Genomic DNA, 17,519 nt, shown 5'->3' with positions numbered 1-17,519 from the left:
ATCGCACCACTGCACTCCAACCTGGGTGACAGAGTGACACTCCATCTCAAAAAAAATTAATAATAATAATAAAAGAAATCAGGTTGTGGGAAGGAAAGAAAATTTAAAAATGTTAAGTGGGGAAATTTAATACAAGGATTCAGTGAGGCCAGAGAAATACATTTTGTTGCTTAGCTGAACATGAAGTCATGTTTCTTATGCATACAAGGCACTTCTGAACCTTTGCACTAGCTGTTCCTTCTTCTTGAAATTCTTTGCACCTGCCCTGCCTGGTGATTGTGTTTGTATTTTAGATATCAGCCCAATAGATTACTTGATTACCCTTCATAAAGTGATTCCACCCCATTTACCCTTCCTTCACTCTGTTATGTCCTTCATAATATCGAATTTACATTTATCTGGTTAATTTTTACACTTTTAAATTACCTTTCTTTCTCATTAAAACATAAGCTTCATGAGGGCAGGTATGTTTTCTGTATTGCTTGCCACTCAAACTCAAAAGCAGTTGGGCCCCTTGGAAGCACCCTATAAACATTTGTGAAGCAATGAACGAATGTTGATTTGCTATTATGGAGAGTATAAGGATGTCATTTTTTCTTTTTTGATGGATTTTATGCACACACACACACACACACACACACTCACATATATATATGTTTAATTTATTTCAGGTTCAAGCAGGTTTGTTACACAGGTAAATTGCACATCATGGGAGTTAGGTGTATAGATTATTTCAAAACCCAGATGATAAGCATAGTATCTGATAGGTAATTGCTTAATCTTCACCCTCCTCCCTATCTCTACCCTCAAGTATGCTCTGGTGTCTGTTGTTCCCGTCTTTGTGTCCATATGTACTCAATATTTAGCTCCAACTTGCAAGAGATAATGTGGTATTTTGTTTTCTGTTTCTGTGTTAATTCACTTAGGACAATGGCCTGCAGCTCCATCCATGTTGCTGCCAAAGACATGATAGCATTCTTTTTTTTATGACTGTATAGTATTCCATGGTGTATAGGTACCACATTTTCTTTATCCAATCTACCGTTGATTGGCATTTAGGTTGATTCTATGACTTTGCTATTGTGAATAGTGCTGCAATGAACTACATGCATGTGTCTTTATGGTAGAATGATTTATATTCCCTTGGGTATATGCCCAAAAATGGGATTACTGAGTTGAATAGTTCTTTTTACAGTTCCTTGAGAAAGCACCACACTGCTTTCCACAATGGCTGCACTAATTTGCATTCCCACCAACAGTGTTTAACCATTCCCGTTTCTCCACAACCTCACCAGCATCAAGGTGGTGGCTGGACCTTTTAATAATGGCCATTCTGACTGGTGTAAGATAGTTTCTCCTTGTGGTTTGATTTGCATTTCTCTAATGATTCGTGGTGTGGAGCATTTTTACATGCTTGTTGACCGTATGTATGTCTTCCTTTGAAAAGTGTCTGCTTGTGACATGTTATTTTATATTGGTGAAAATCACTTGGATTTTCCAGACTTATAGAGAAGGAAACTCTATAGCTGTTTTAGTTTTTTATTTGCTATTTAACTACTTTTATCGTGTACATCCTCCAATGCTTAAAATTAAGCTTGGTGACTATTTTGCCATTCTATACAGATAAGAATGATTTCACATTGAGATTTTGATCACAAGACCCCTCCTTTCATCTGTAAAATGAGAAGTTTGAACTTGATGATAATATAATGTCTTCTAAGTCTAAAATGCTATAATTCACAGAACTACACTTAAATATTTTATTCTTGTTTCCAACTCATCTTTATAAAGGTCAGAATTGGATAACAGATGACAAAAAGGGCCTGGGTCAAAGTTCAAGTCAAGTGGGAAGGTAAAGTCAGTGTTAATTTAGGTCTTTATCTTGTTGACCTGGTTGCAAGAGGAGCCTCAAATTATGTGGAAACCTTAATTATTAAAATTTACTCATCTCCATTGAGATGCTCCTGGAAATTCAGAAATAATATTAACAATTTCAAAAGAAGCCATAAATTTTGCCTAAAGAGAATGCCAAGGAGTGACTTTTTCATTTGAAGAAAAAGACAACTTTCTAAACAAGAATAAATCTCAAACTTTTGTGGTTTTTACCACAGTTCCAACTTCTGCCAGAAATGTTTCTCTTTTTCACAAAGTATCTTTGCCACTGATGTAGATGGCAAAGAGAAGCAGAGAGGACAATGCTGAAGACAGAGTATAGTAGTTAAGAACTTTTGCTCTGGACTGAGATCAGTATTTGGGCCACTAAACTCATCTGTCGCCTTGAGCAAGTCCTTTAAGCTCCCTGACTCTCATGTTTCTCATCAGTAAAGTGTGTATAACAATAGTACTCATACAGCACTACTTGAGCTCTAAATGAGGTAATGTATGAAAAGCATTTATCACAGAGCCTGGCTCATTATCAATTGCTTCATAAATATTAATCATGACTCTACTACTTTAATATTTGTAATATTCAACAAATATTTGGAAACAGCATAAGTAATAAGATTAGAGTTTCTTCCTAGTATTCCCAATCCATCCCCTTCTCACCTCCACACACACATTGCTTGTTTAAAATGAGCTCTTTAAAACCAAAGCATACATAGCAATGGAACTGTATACCAGCAACTTCCAATCTGTTATAAATGATTTAAAATATGAAAAAGATGACTTTTTATTAGTTATTGAATGCCCTCTCCCAACCTATTTCCTAAAATTGTGTTCTTTACTCTCTGCATTAAAATGTATTCATTTATTATATTCAGCATATGCATTTTTTACTAAGACTGAAAAATACAGAGCCCTGTGTCTACCATCAAAAAGCCTATAGCACAATGGTTAAGAGCATGGGTTTCAGAGTTATATAGACCTAGTTTCAAATTCTTGATTCCTTGTTTTGTAGCTATGTAAACATGAGAAAATTATTTATCAGCTCAGCCTTAATTTTCTTGGGTATAAAATGTAAAACCCTCCTTGTATGTTCTTATGACTATAATTCATGTAACAAATATAAAGTAATTTTTGTAAAGCACAAATCAGGGTATCTAACGTATAATAAGCAACTGATTAATAGTTATTATTATCATTGCTAAAATATACTATAGTATACAATTTTAAAATACCCTTTTTGAAATTATTACATACTTAAATATTACCATTTCTACCTCCTTATTAATCAAACTAATCTAGCCTTATAGGCAGTGCTGTAACAGCAGCAACAACAACAACAACAACAACAAAAACCTGTCAAATAACAGCAGCTTAACACAATTAAATATTATTTCTTGTTGACCTAAAGACTTCTGTAGTTCCAAACAACTCCTCAAGCCAGCTGTCTTTTATATTGTCATTCAAAAATACAGATTGCCTGGCTTTTTAGTTGTTGTTCCCATCTACTCAACACAAGAAGACACTTCCGTGGGCCTAGAAGTAGAAAATTGGTATTGAGGAGCTCTAGTATTATCTTCCACAATCTTCTTCTCCCTGGTAGATTCTTGGGGTATACATAGTAAAAACCTCATGATAAAATCAGAGAAATGCTGGCTCATAAAGAGAGATAGAGAAAATAAAATGGAATAAAGCGTGTCTCAGTTCATTTGTGTTGCTGTGGAGGAACACCTGAGGCTGGGTAATTTATAAAGAAAAGGGTTTGGTTTTGTTGGCTCATGGTTCTGTAGGCTGTACAAGAAGCATGACACCAGTAACTGCTTCTGATGAGGGCGCCAGGAAGCTTCCAATTATGGTGGAAGGGAAAGGAGAGGAGGCATCATATGGCAAGAGAGAAAGGGGGTGGGTGGTGTCATGCTCTTTCGAACAACCAGTTCTCATGTGAACTAAGAGTGAGAGCTCATTCATAACTGCAAAGATGGCACCAAACCATTCATGGAGGATGTGCTTTCATGATCGAAACACCTCCTAACAGGCCTCACCTCGAGCACTGGGGATTAAATCTCAACATGAAATTTGGAGAAAACAAATATTTAAACTATATCACAGGGACAACAGCAGACATGTTTTATTTTTTCATGCTAGCATCAATTTATTTTCTTCCTATTTGTCCAGAGAGAGGGTTTGACTGAGAAAGTTAGTCTTGCTTATTGGAAAATGTGCCTTCATCATTTAACAGTGTCTCTCCTGGGCAAGGAAGGCAGAAGTGATGGCACACCACATATTTGCCTTTCCTGGCTTAAGTAAAAATTGTGAGTGTATTATTATGAAGTTATTATTTTGAACTATGTTTAGTATAAAAATGTCAAAGATACATAAAATGAATAGTAAAATCGATTTTGTGTGCCTGCCACAAAACATCAATATTTTGCTAATGCTATTTTATATTCATGCTTCCTATTTGTTTTTTTCTGTTAAATTTTAAAACATATCCCAGTGTGGTATCACTGGAATATGTTTGAAACACAACATGATCCAGTGTTGTATCACTTTATTACTTTAGTAGTTTTAACTACTTTACTAATACTTACGTTAACATTACATCCATTCCATTGTTGCATATAAATATAACAATAATTCCCTGATGTCATCTAATTCCTAGTCCATGTTTGAATTTTTCTGATTATTTCAAAAATGTTCTTTTTTTGTTTATTCTTAAAATTCAAACTATAACCTAGAACCAGTTATAATATTTGATTGTTATGTGTCCTTAGTCTGCTTTATCTTATAAATTTCTATTTAATTTTTATGTCATTGATTTTTTGGAGAAATTAGATCACTTGTCCTGCTGAATGTTGCACATTTTGAATTTATCAGTTCCCTCGTGGTTTGGCTAATCTTATATTTTTCCCCCATAAGCTTGTACGTAGATATAAAGGATTGATTCAATTGAGAGTCCATTCATTTGTGGAATATATATGTATTTTATTTTTACTTAAGTTTTATATTTCACGAAGGTATTTTTAAAGTTTTCCTAAGGACATCTCACCTTGAATAATGTTGGCACAGATTTTATTATACTAACATTTCTGCTACTAACAATTATAAACGTCAAACAAGACATATAAAATAGTTATTTGAAAGCATAGGATAGTGACACAAGCAGGCAGATACTTGAGGGAATAAAATGATTGAAAAAAAGGAAATATACTAGTTGCAATCCATATTTAAATGTTTTTCCCCCACTCTCAACAATGGCTGGGAATTGAAATAGGAATCCGGAAAATGAGGAAGTCCACAGAAGGTAGAAACTCCAAAATCTGCATACATATTCTCTGCATTCATCAAATCTTTGATGTATTCCTGAGCTGTATACATGCATAGGGTGAGGCTTCAAGGAGTTCAAAACCTAGGAGGCTGAAAGAGCTAAAAATTTAATGGTTTTCTGGTGCTGGGAAGAGAGTCTGGGATACAATCCTCATGAAGTTAGGGCAGGTTACCAAGTAGCTTGGGCTTTTGAGTTAAATCCCTAAGGGACCATGTCTTAGAGTTAAGAACTGTATGGTGTAAGACCTGAGACTGTAAAACTGCTAGAAGAAAACAAACAAACAAAATACACAAAATTGTTTTGGCAGTGATTTGTTTTTTAGACTTGACTCCCAAAGCACAGGCAGCAAAAGCAATAATAGACAAATGGGATCACATCAAAATGAAAAACTTCTGCATAACAAAGGAAACAATTAAGCAAGGGAAGGGACAATTCACAGATTGAGAGAAAGTATTTGCAAACCAAATATCTGATAAGGGATTAATATCTAAAATATACAAGAAACTCAAACAATTCTATAGAAATAAAACAACTAATTCAGTTTACAAATGGGCAAGGGCCCTGAATAGACATTTCTCAGAAAAAGACATACAAATTACCAAATGACCAAAATATATGTAATCTGATTAGTGATGTTGACATGTACATATATATATGTATGGGTGTATGTGTGTGTATATGTATGTGTGCATATATGTGTATATATTACACAAACATATATATATCATTACTTATCAATAGTGAGATACAAATTAAAACCACAATGACATATACCCTCACACTTGTCAAAATGGCTATTATCAAAGAGACAAAAGATAACAAGTGTTGGCAAGCAGGTGGAGAAAAGGAAACATCTGTACACTGTTAGAATAAATGCAAATTAGTGCAGCCATTATGGAAAATTATATGGTGGTTTCTTAAAGAAAATAGAGTTACTGTATCATCGAGCAATCCCATGTTTTGGTATTTGCCCAAAAGATTTGAAATCAGTATGTTGAAGATATGTCTGCACTCACATGATCATTGCAGCACTATTCACAATAGTGAAGTTATGGAATCAACCTGTGTGTCCATCAACAGATGAATAAATTTTTAAAATGTGGTATATATATATACACACACACACATATATAATTCAGCCTTAAGAAAGAAAAATTTGCCACTTGCAAGAACATACACGAAATTGGAAAATGTTATGCTAAGTGAAATAAACCAGCCACAGAAAAACAAATAGCACATGTTCTTACTAATATGTGGACTCTAAAAGAATCAAACTCAATCAGAGAGTACAATGGTGATTACCGGAGGCAGGTGGGTGAGCGAAATGGGGAGATGATGGTTAAAGGATACAAAGCTTCAGTTAGACAGGAAGAATAAGTTATGTTTTCCTTTGAGATGTATTGCACAACATGGTAAACATAGTAAGAAATAATGTAATGTACACTCAAAATTGCTGAGAGTAAACTTCAGATTTTCTCACCACAAAAAATTGATAAATATTTGTGGTGATTAATATGTTAATTAGCTTTATTTATTCCACATTGTAGCCATAAATTATAACATCACTTTGTATCTTGTAAATATGCAAAACCATAATTTGTGAATTTACAGTAAAAAAATAAAAAAGAAGTATATAGGAGAACCAAGATCTATGTTCTGGACTAAGATCATTTATTCAGTAATAAAACCTAACACCAAGCCACCACAGAATAAAAGTGATCGACTATCATTAACTGAATTATCTGCTGGCACAAAACTTCATACTCTTCAGAGGAACACAAAATAATCCAGAGTATCTACAATGAATCACATATAATGTCCACTTTATAATCAAAGCTTACCTGATACAATAAAAGTCAAGAAAATATGACTATAAGGAGAAATAAACAATCAAACCTGCAGATAACCCAGCTGTGAAAATTAGTCAAACTAGGCAATTAGGCAAAGACTTTAAAATAACAAGTAAAATATATGAAACAATATATATGAAAGTAACATATATGAACGTCAAAAGAGACATGGGGATTCTAAAAGACAACCAAGCAGAAATCCCAAAATTAAAAAATGAAATCTGAAATAAAAAATGAAATCTGAAATAAAAATGAAGTGACTGTGTTTAAAAACAAATTATAAAATGCAGAAGAAATAACAAATATGAAATAAAAAGTGAAGTGGCTGGGTTTAAACACAAATTATAAAATGCAGAAGAAATAATCAATGAATTTGAAGGAAGGCCAATACAAATTTCTAAACAAATTGAAGCACAAAATAAAGTTGGGAAAAATAAATATAGTCTTAATGATCATGAAACCATGTCAAGTGATTTTAACATACATGTAATTGGACTCACCAAAGAAATAATAAAGAATAGAATAGAAAAGTGATGACAAAATATTAGCAATTTTTTCAAATGTATTAAGTAAAAATAACCATAGATTCCAAAAGCTCAAACAAGAAAAAAACACAACCAAATGAAAACAAACAGAATACAAGAAAAACCAAACATGAACACATGATAGTTAAACAGCTGAAAATCAAATATAAAGAACGTGTTTTAACAACAGCTAAATAAAAAGACATACTTCATGCAAGGAAATAATGATCAGAATTATAGCAACAACATCAGCTATAGCACGAAGCTAGAACACATTGGAAGGCCATCTTTAAAGTACTGAGTGAAATAAAGCAATAAGAAAGAAAATTTATATTATGTAAAAATATTCAGCAAAATATACATCAAAAATGAATACAAAATAATGAAAATTTTATATAAATAAGAGCTGAGACTAAAACTTGCAAAGGAATGTATCCAGAATAAATGAAAAAGTTAACAATTGAAAATTCAGATCTACAAAAAAAGAATTAAGAGCACTGAAATGGTAAATATAAAGATTATTTTTCTCTGAGTTATCATATTATTTAAAAGACAATTGAACATCTATAAAAGTTTAAAAATCACTAAAATGGTGTATTGTAGGTTTAAAATACCTCTGGATTTAACATAGAACTACAATATTAGAAGGAACAGAAGAAACGGCATGAATTTATTCTGTTGTGATTTTTTCTTATACATTAAATCCTACAAAGTTTCTTTTAAGTGTCATTATACATTAAATGAAATGACATGAAGGATTCAGATTGAATTTTGACATTTACCTTTAAAAATAATACGATGCCATAGCTAACAAGCCAGTAATGCAGATGTTTTAAAAAACGAAAATTCTCAGACCAAAAGATGTTAGTAAAGAGCAGCCAAAGAAACAAAAAACAGAGAGTTCAGAGACAGGAGGAAAACAAAAACAAAAACAGAGATGGGGCCAGGCGCAGTGAGTGGCTCACGCCTGTAATCCCAGCGCTTTGGGAGGCCGAGGCGGTGGATCACAAAGTCAGGAGTTCGAGACCATCCTACCTAACACAGTGAAACCCCGTCTCTACTAAAAATACAAAAAACTAGCCGGGCGAGGTGGCGGGCGCCTGTAGTCCCAGCTACTCAGGAGGCTGAGGCAGGAGAATGGTGTGAACCCAGGAGGCGGAGCTTGCAGTGAGATCGCGCCACTGCACTCCAGCCTGGGCGACAGAGCGAGACTCTATCTCAAAAAACAACAACAACAACAAAAAACACACACACAAAAAACAGAGATGGTATACTGAAACCCAGACATATCAGCAATTAGGTTAAATAAAAATTATACTGAACATTTCAATTAAAAGGAAGACATTTATGGAATAAAAAAGGAAACCGTGTGTGTGTGTGTGTGCGCGCACGCGTGCACGTGTGCGTATGGCTGCCATATGAATATGAGAAAACAGTTCAAAAAAATATTAACATATAGAAAGGGAAACATTTCATAATTATAAAAGGGTAAATTTATCAAGAGAACATAATGACCCTTAATGTGTACAAACCTAATAATAGAACTTAAAAATACATGAAGGAAGAATTGGCAAGACTAAAGAAACAGACATCTTTACAATCATACTTAATTGTATCTGCAAAGTCCATTTGCCATGTAAGGAAATACATTGACAGAATCTATGGATCAGGATATGGACATCTTTAGGATCCAGTATTCTGTCTACCACAGCAATGTACCAAACACCCATAAGACTCACTCTTTAACAGATTCAATGATTGTGAATGATCTCTTTCTCTCCTGCTCTGTCTCTCCCCTGCCCCCAACTCTCTTTCTTTCTCTTTCTCTTCTCTTTCTTGGAAACTTTAGCAAAAATGGGGAAAACAAAAAAGTAAAGAAAGTGTAAAGGCATGAATGAATCAAGAGTGTAAGTAAGCATGGAATTCTGTTATAATTTTTGAGGGCTTTTTTTTTTTATTATTATACTTTGAGTTCTAGGGTACATGTGCATAATGTGCAGGTTTGTTATATATGTATGCATGTGCCATGTTGGTGTGCTGCACCCATTAACTCATCATTTACATTAGATATATCTCCTAATGCTATCCCTCCTCCCTATCCCCTCCCCACAATAGGACCTGATGTGTGATGATCCCCTTCCTGTGTCCAAGTGATCTCATTGTTCAATTCCCACCTATGAGTGAGAACATGTGGTATTTGGTTTTCTGTTCTGGAGAGAGTTTGCTGAGAATGATGGTTTCCAGCTGCATCCATGTCCCTACAAAGGACACAAACTCATCCTTTTTTATGGCTGCATAATATTCCATGGTGTATATGTGCCACATTTTCTTAATCCAGTCTGACACTGATGGACATTTGGGTTGATTCCAAGTCTTTGCTATTGTGAATAGTGCTGCAATAAACATACATGTGCATGTGTCTTTAGAGCAGCATGACTTATAATCCTTTGGGTATATCCCCAGTAATGGGATGGCTGGGTCAAATGGTATTTCTAGTTCTAGATCCTTGAGGAATCGCCACACTGTTTTCCACAATGGTTGAACTAGTTTACAGTCCCACCAACAGTGTAAAAGTGTTCCTATTTCTCCACATCCTCTCCAGCACCTGTTGTTTCCTGACTTTTTAATGATTGCCATTCTAACTGGTGTGAGATGGTATCTCATTGTGGTTTTGATTTGCATTTCTCTGATGGCCAGTGATGATGAGCATTTTTTCATGTGTCTGTTGGCTGTATGAATGTCTTTTTTTGAGAAGTGTCTGTTCATATCCTTTGCCCACTTTTTGATGGGGTGGTTTGTTTTTTACTTGTAAATTTGATTGAGTTCTTTATAGGTTCTGGATATTAGCCCTTTGTCAGATGAGTAGATTGCAAAAAGTTTCTCCCATTCTGTGGGTTGCCTGTTCACTCTGATGGTAGTTTCTTTTGCTGTGCAGAAGCTCTTTAGTTTAATTAGATCTCATTTGTCAATTTTGGCTTTCGTTGCCACTGCTTTTGGTGTTTTAGACGTGAAGTCCTTGCCCATGCCTATCTCCTGAATGGTATTACCTAGGTTTCCTTTGAGGGTTTTTGTGGTTTTAGGTCTAACATTTAAGTCTCTAATCCATCTTGAATTAATTTTCATGTAAGGAGTAAAGAAAGGATCCAGTTTTAGCTTTCTACTTATGGCTAGCCAATTTTCCCAGCACCATTTATTAAATAGGGAATCCTTTCCCCATTTCTTGTTTTTGTCAGGTTTGTGAAAGATCAGATGGCTGTAGATGTGTAGTATTATTTCTGAGGACTCTGTTCTGTTCCATTGGTCTATATCTCTGTTTTGGTACCAGTACCATGCTGTTTTGGTTACTATAGCCTTGTAGTATAGCTTGAAGTCAGGTAGCGTGATGCCTCTAGCTTTGTTCTTTTGGCTTAGGATTGTCTTGGCAATGCAGGGTCTTTTTTGGTTCCATATGAACTTTAAAGTAGTTTTTTCCAATTCTGTGAAGAAAGTCATTTGTAGCTTAATGGTGATGGCATTAAATCTATAAATTACCTTGGGCAGTATGGCCATTTTCACAATATTGATTGTGAAATATTGATTTTTCCTATCCATGAGCATGGGAACTGGTAACGAGGATTTCCTACCATCTCTACATTATTCTACAGCAAATGGACTATGTTCACTATTCTTCTAGTTGGTTCTAATTTCTATTCTAAAATTGACAAATCTGTTCTAGCTTCTTTTTACTTCTTTCCCCAGTATCCTCAAATTATTCTTCCGTTTGTTTGTGTCCTCTTTTATTTCACTGAGCAGTGGTTTGTAGTTCTCCTTGAAGAGGTCCTTTACATCCCTTGTAAGTTGGATTCCTAGGTATTTTATTCTCTTTGAAGCTATTGTGAATGGAAGTTCATTCATGATTTGGCTCTCTGTCTGTTACTAGTGTATAAGAATGCTTGTGATTTTTGCACATTTAACTATTATTTTTCTAGGAGTGTGGAGCATGGTTCTTATTTCAATATTTATTATTTTTAAAAATGTTACTAATTTTGGAAAATGGGGTCAGGATGTCATGAAATCAAACGAATGGAGTTCCAACTCAGAGAGATTGCTAAATTACACATTAATTCATTTTAAAATTCACTTAACACATTAATTAAGTACAACTATGTGTACTTTATAGTGGCCTTTATGCAAATGGTTAAAGGTAATTGGGATGTGCTAGTACGTAACAAGTTTTATTGAATACCTACCCTGTATACACACTAAACTCAGCCTGGGAAATACAGCAATGGATGGTACATGCCTATTCTCTATGTTCATAGAGCCCAAATCTTCCAAAGGGGCATCCTATTGAGGAAACTCTAGAAAAGCATTTTAAAAACTATTAATATTAATTCACTTTTACAACTAAAGGTCCTAAAGGTCTTTCCCTAGAGACATTTGGGAGATGGTAGGAAATCCTTGTTACTAGTATATGAAAAATGATGAAGTATGAAATACAAAATGTATTACATTGAGAGTTAATCTAATAACTATTTAAAAACATGTACAACATGATGAATTTGGTGCTTGAAATCTTGCAGAAAAACTACAGTGGTACGTAATTAGAAATGGAAAAGATCATAGAACAAATATCTTACAAAACAGCTGAAAAAGAACACTGTTCACAACAGAATAATCTCCTGGAATGACAGATGGGTGCTTAGTTTCCTGGGACATTCAGAGAAAAATCATATTAAAAAGCTCAGAAAAAAATCATGGTGGAGAGTCACTTATTATTCTACAGCAAATGGACTACATTCACTATTCTTCTAGTTGGTTCTAATTTCTATTCTAAAAGTGACAAATCTGTCTAGCTTCTTTTTACTTCTTTCCCCAGTATCCTCAATTATTTTTTTAAAAATGTACGGATTCTTGTAATCATTACCTTGTGATTTTTCAGAACAGGAGAGAGTGTTTTTAGAGGAAAGTGGTGAACAATGACATAAGAATCACAATCTGATTTTACTTGTAATTGTTTTGTTAGATATGTGTGTGTCTCCATATCACACATGTTAAACCCAAAATCATGTATGTTTAAAGAAGATAAATCTAATTGTTGCAGAGAAAAATTTATAAATGTTTATTCAAGTTGCATTTATTTTAGAAAATTATATTTGAAAAGAGAGATTCATGGCCAAATATTCCATCTAACACATTGCATTAGTTAGGACAATTAAAACTACAACTACAAAATTTTGTGACAGAACATAATAAAGTTTGCTTCTCCCTTGTGCAAAGTACAAAGTACATGATGATTCTCTAGAACAACTGTCCTCCATTAGGTGACTTTGAAGTCCAGGTCACTTGTGGCACTTCCTCTATCTTAATACATGTTCTTTCAAGCACGGAACGTAGATGAAGGGTCTGTCTCTTGCACTGAAAATAGAATGCTTTGGCTGAGAAGGAGCACATATCAGGTTTGCTCACAACCCATTCACCAGAACTTACTCAGAGCTGGTCACATGACTCTTCCTGCTAAGGGTATGGGTGTTTGGACAGAAAAAGGAGAATGGTTTATATGTGAGTACTAGAAATCTACACCATATACATGCTCTATCTTCTGTGAGAATGTAAACCCATGAGGGCAGGGATGTCTGTCTGTTTAATTCACTGCTGCTGTAGCCCCAAAGCCTTGAATAGTTTCCTGTACATAATTGATGCTGAATATTTATTAAATAAATGCAGAAAAAAATCACCTGGAGGTTATTTCCTCCAGATAGGGCTTTGAGTGACAGATACTTGGACTTTCTTAGAGTTTTCCTTAGTAAGTACAATGTACAATAATGATACTGAATGGTGAGAAAGCTGGGGTGACTAGACACAGGGTCGGAATAATCATGATGGCCTTTGTAGTCAAATTACTTTCTTTTTTTTTTTTTTTTTTTTTTTTTGAGACAGAGTCTCGCTTTGTCGCCCAGGCTGGAGTGCAGTGGCCGGATCTCAGCTCACTGCAAGCTCTGCCTCCCGGGTTTACGCCATTCTCATGCCTCGGCCTCCCGAGTAGCTGGGACTACAGGCGCCCACCACCTCGCCCGGCTAGTTTTTTTTTATATTTTTAGTAGAGACGGGGTTTCACCATATTAGCCAGGATGGTCTCGATCTCCTGACCTCGTGATCCGCCCGTCTCGGCCTCCCAAAGTGCTGGGATTACAGGCTTGAGCCACCGCGCCCGGCCCAAATTACTTTCAGGTACAGATGGCAGGCTACTCAAGTAAAAAAGACTTAAACAACTGGGATTTAACATTCTCCTACATAATAACATTATTCAGTACAATAGATATGGAGTGATTTATTGGCTCAATAATTATCAAAGACCCAGAGTGTCCTTATCTTTAAAAACTTGGAGTTATCAGCATACGGATGGCATTTGGAGTCATGAGACTGAATGAGATCACCAGTGAAATTGATGTTGAAAGAAAATGGGAATCATTAGAGTTCTTCAATATTAAGAATTTGGGGAAATTAGGTGGCACTTAGTAGCTCAGTAACGTTGGGGAAGTTGCTTAACCTTTCTGAGCCTGCACCTTTTCAGCTCTTAAATGAGGATAATATATAAATAGCCATGTATCCATACAATCTAGCCAAAACTCCTAAAGTTACCCAGGCTTGTCTTTTCAGTGTAACATTAAGGAATAAGGATTATATAAAACAATGCATGTGCCATACACTGTGTGTACCTGATATGTATTAACTTTCTTTACACAAAATATTTATCTGTGTAAATGAGAGTTCTGAAACACATCCAGCTTGTTCCCTCTCAAGGTGTTCACACATCCTTTTCCCTTTGTCAGGAATTTTTTCCCCAATAGTTGCCCACGGAAATGTTGTCACTAAAATCTCAGCTCAAGTGTCCCCTGCTTAGATACCTTCCATGTTTACTCTGCCTCCTACTGTCTTCTGCATTTTAGTTACTCTCAGTTATATCACTCTGTTTTATCTTCATGTTACTTATTTAAAGTGTTTAAAACAATTAATTAATAAATAATTACATCACATGATTTAAAGTGTTCTTATTTGCATGTTATTTACTTGCATATTTTCTCTCCTACTCAGACTATGAGCTTCACATAACAGAGACCTTGGCTATGTTGTTATTGGCTCTATTCCCAGGTGCTAAAGTAATGACTGACATTTAATAGATGCTCACTACATTCTCATTAAAGTCTGTTACTTGTTGTCTCTGGAGTCTCCTTTTATTTCTATTTCAACAAAATAATTAAATTAAATTCTTACGTTTCCCTTTTCATTGTCTTTCTACTCTAGCTACCTTAAGCAGTAGTTCAACAATGTTTTTGTCCCAGGATCATCTTTGCCTTCTGTCTTTGCAGAAATGAGAAAAGTTTACTACGGACTGAGCTTCAGCAAACTGGCTTAGATGTTGATGTGTCAGTTTATGACCACAAGAATTTCTCCCAGTGTCAATGCAGTAATTGCATTGGCAAGTGGCTGATGTGTGTGTAAGTGGCTCCAAGCTGAAATTTTCTTACTGAAGGAGAATGAGGAGCAAGATGGTGGAATAGAAAGAGCTACCAATTACATTCCCTGCAATGACACCAAGTTAACAACTATCTACATGGAAATAAAACACTTTCATAAGAACTAAAAGTCAGGTGAGTACTTCCAGTACTTGGTTTTAACTTTCTATCACTGAAAGAGACACTAAAAAGATAGAAAATACAGTCCTAAATCACCAATGCCATACCTCCCCAACCTTGTGCAACCATGGCGTGGTGCAAAGAGCATCTCTGGGCACTAGAGGAGGAAGAACACAGCAATTGTGAAGCATTGAATTCAGTGCTGTCCTGTTAGAGCAGATAGGAAACCTGGGTCCAACTCAGCTGATGCCCACTCATCCACAGAGCATTTGAACCAGCCCTCGGCAGAAAGGAATCATGCATCTCAGCAGTCCAAACTTGAGTGCCTGCAAACATAGTCACTGAGGGCTACAGCCAGTGAGGGCACGGACCCGGTACTGTGTTGGATTCAGGTGTGACACAGCACAGTCACAGTGGTGCTGGCAACAGGGGTGCTTGTGTCATTTCACCTTCAGCTGTAGGTGGCTCAGAACAGTGAGAGAGAGAGAGAGAGAGAGAGAGAAAGAGAAAGACTCTGTATGTTTGGAAGAAAGTAAGAGAAGAGAGCAAGAGTCCCTGCCTGATAATTTAGAGAATTTTCCCAGATCTGATTCAAGATAATCACAGTGGTACTTCTACAAGTCTACAAGAACCACAGGATTACTGGGCTTGGGATGCCCCCTAATTAAAGATAATGACAGAACCTGCAATTACTTTTACACCAACCTAATACATCTTAGCTCAAAACACTTAGATTACAATGCTTAAATCAAGTCCTTTCAAATATCTGGAAAGCCTTCCCAAAAATGATGGCTACAGATAAGCCCAGATAGGGAAGATCATAATAAATATCTACCTCTTAAATGCCCAGACAGTGAAGAACATCTACCAGCATCAACATCATCCAGAAAAATATGACCTTACCAAATGAACTAAATAAGGCACCAGGGACCAATCCTAGAGAAACAGAGATCTACCACCTTTTAGTCAGAGAATTCAAAATAGCTGTGTTGAGGAAACTCAAAGAAATTGAAGATAACATAGAGAAAAAACTCAGATTTCTATCAGATAGATTTAACAAAAAGATTGAAACAATTAAAAGTAATCAAGCAGAAATTCTAGAGCTGAAAAATGCAATTGGTATATGGAAAAATACATCAGTCTTTTAATGGCAGAATTGATCATGCAGAAGTAGTGAGCTTTAAGGTAGTTTTTTTTTTAAATACATGGTCAAGGAAGACAAAAGAAAAAGAACAATGAAACATGCCTGCAAGATCTAGGAAATAGCCTCAAAGGGACAAATCTAAGAGTTATTGGCCTTAACGAGGAGGTAGAAAAAGATAATGGTAGAAAATTTATTGAAAGGGATAACAACAGATAACTCCCCATACCTAGAGAAAGATATCAATATCCAAGTACAAGAAGATTATAAAACACCCAGCAGATTTAACCTAAAGAAGACTACCTCAAGGCACTTAATAATCACACTCCCAAAGGTCAAGGATAAAGAAAGAATCCTGAAAGCAGCAAGAGAAAGGAGACAAATAACGTACTATGGAGCTCCAATATGTCTGGCAGCAGACTTTTCTGTGGAAATCCTTCAGGCCAAGAGAGAGTGGCATGACATATTTAAAATGCTGAAGAAAAATAACTTTTACCCTAAGGAGTATATCTGTGAAAATATTCTTCAAACATGAAGGAGAAATGAAGACTTTCCCAGAAAAACAAAAGCTGAGGGATTTCATTAATGCCAGGTCTGTCCAATAAAAAATGCTAAAGTACTTTGATCAGATTAAAAGTACATTAATAAGCAATAAATAATCATCTGAAGGTACAATATAAAGTAGTAATAATAAGTACACAGAAAAACACAGAATATTATGATGCTGTGACTGTGATGTGTAAACTACTTTCATCATAAGTAGAAAGACTAAATGAACCAATCAAAAATAATAAATACAACAACTTTTCAAGACATGGTACAATAAGATATAAATAGAAACAATGAAAAGTTAATAGGTGGGGAGACAAAGTTAACATGTAGAGTTTGATATGGTTTGACTGTGCCCCCACCCAAATCTCATCTTGAATTCCCAAGTGTTGTGGGAGGCACCCAGTGGGAGGTAATTGAATCACAAGATCAGGTATTTCCTGTGCTATTCTTATGATAGGAATAAGTCTTACAAGATCTGATGATTATATAAGGGGAGTTTCCCTGCACAAGCGCTCTTCTCTTGTTTGCTGCCATGTGAAATGTGCCTTTCATTTTCTCCCATGATTGTGAGATATCCCTAGCCACATGAAACTGTAAGTCCATTGAACCTTTTTTTTCTTCCCA

At 35.4% G+C, this 17,519-nt stretch overlaps 1 long non-coding RNA gene across 1 annotated transcript in view; it reads left to right on the top strand.

The window, feature by feature from the left end:
- The window catches only part of LOC126957269 (uncharacterized), a 38,412-nt gene extending 23,201 nt beyond the window's left edge, over positions 1 to 15,211 (top strand). The window contains exon 4 of the long non-coding RNA XR_007726707.1: positions 14,936 to 15,211. This is a non-coding gene — a long non-coding RNA (uncharacterized LOC126957269). The remainder of the gene's footprint in view (positions 1 to 14,935) is intronic.
- The last annotated feature ends 2,308 nt before the right edge of the window (positions 15,212 to 17,519 follow it).

This window comes from Macaca thibetana, chromosome 6 (genome assembly GCF_024542745.1).
Source record: "Macaca thibetana thibetana isolate TM-01 chromosome 6, ASM2454274v1, whole genome shotgun sequence".
Classification (NCBI taxonomy): Eukaryota; Metazoa; Chordata; class Mammalia; order Primates; family Cercopithecidae; genus Macaca; species Macaca thibetana.
The sequence above is the reverse complement of the archived record's forward strand: the minus strand, read 5'-3'. Positions and strand labels throughout refer to the sequence as shown.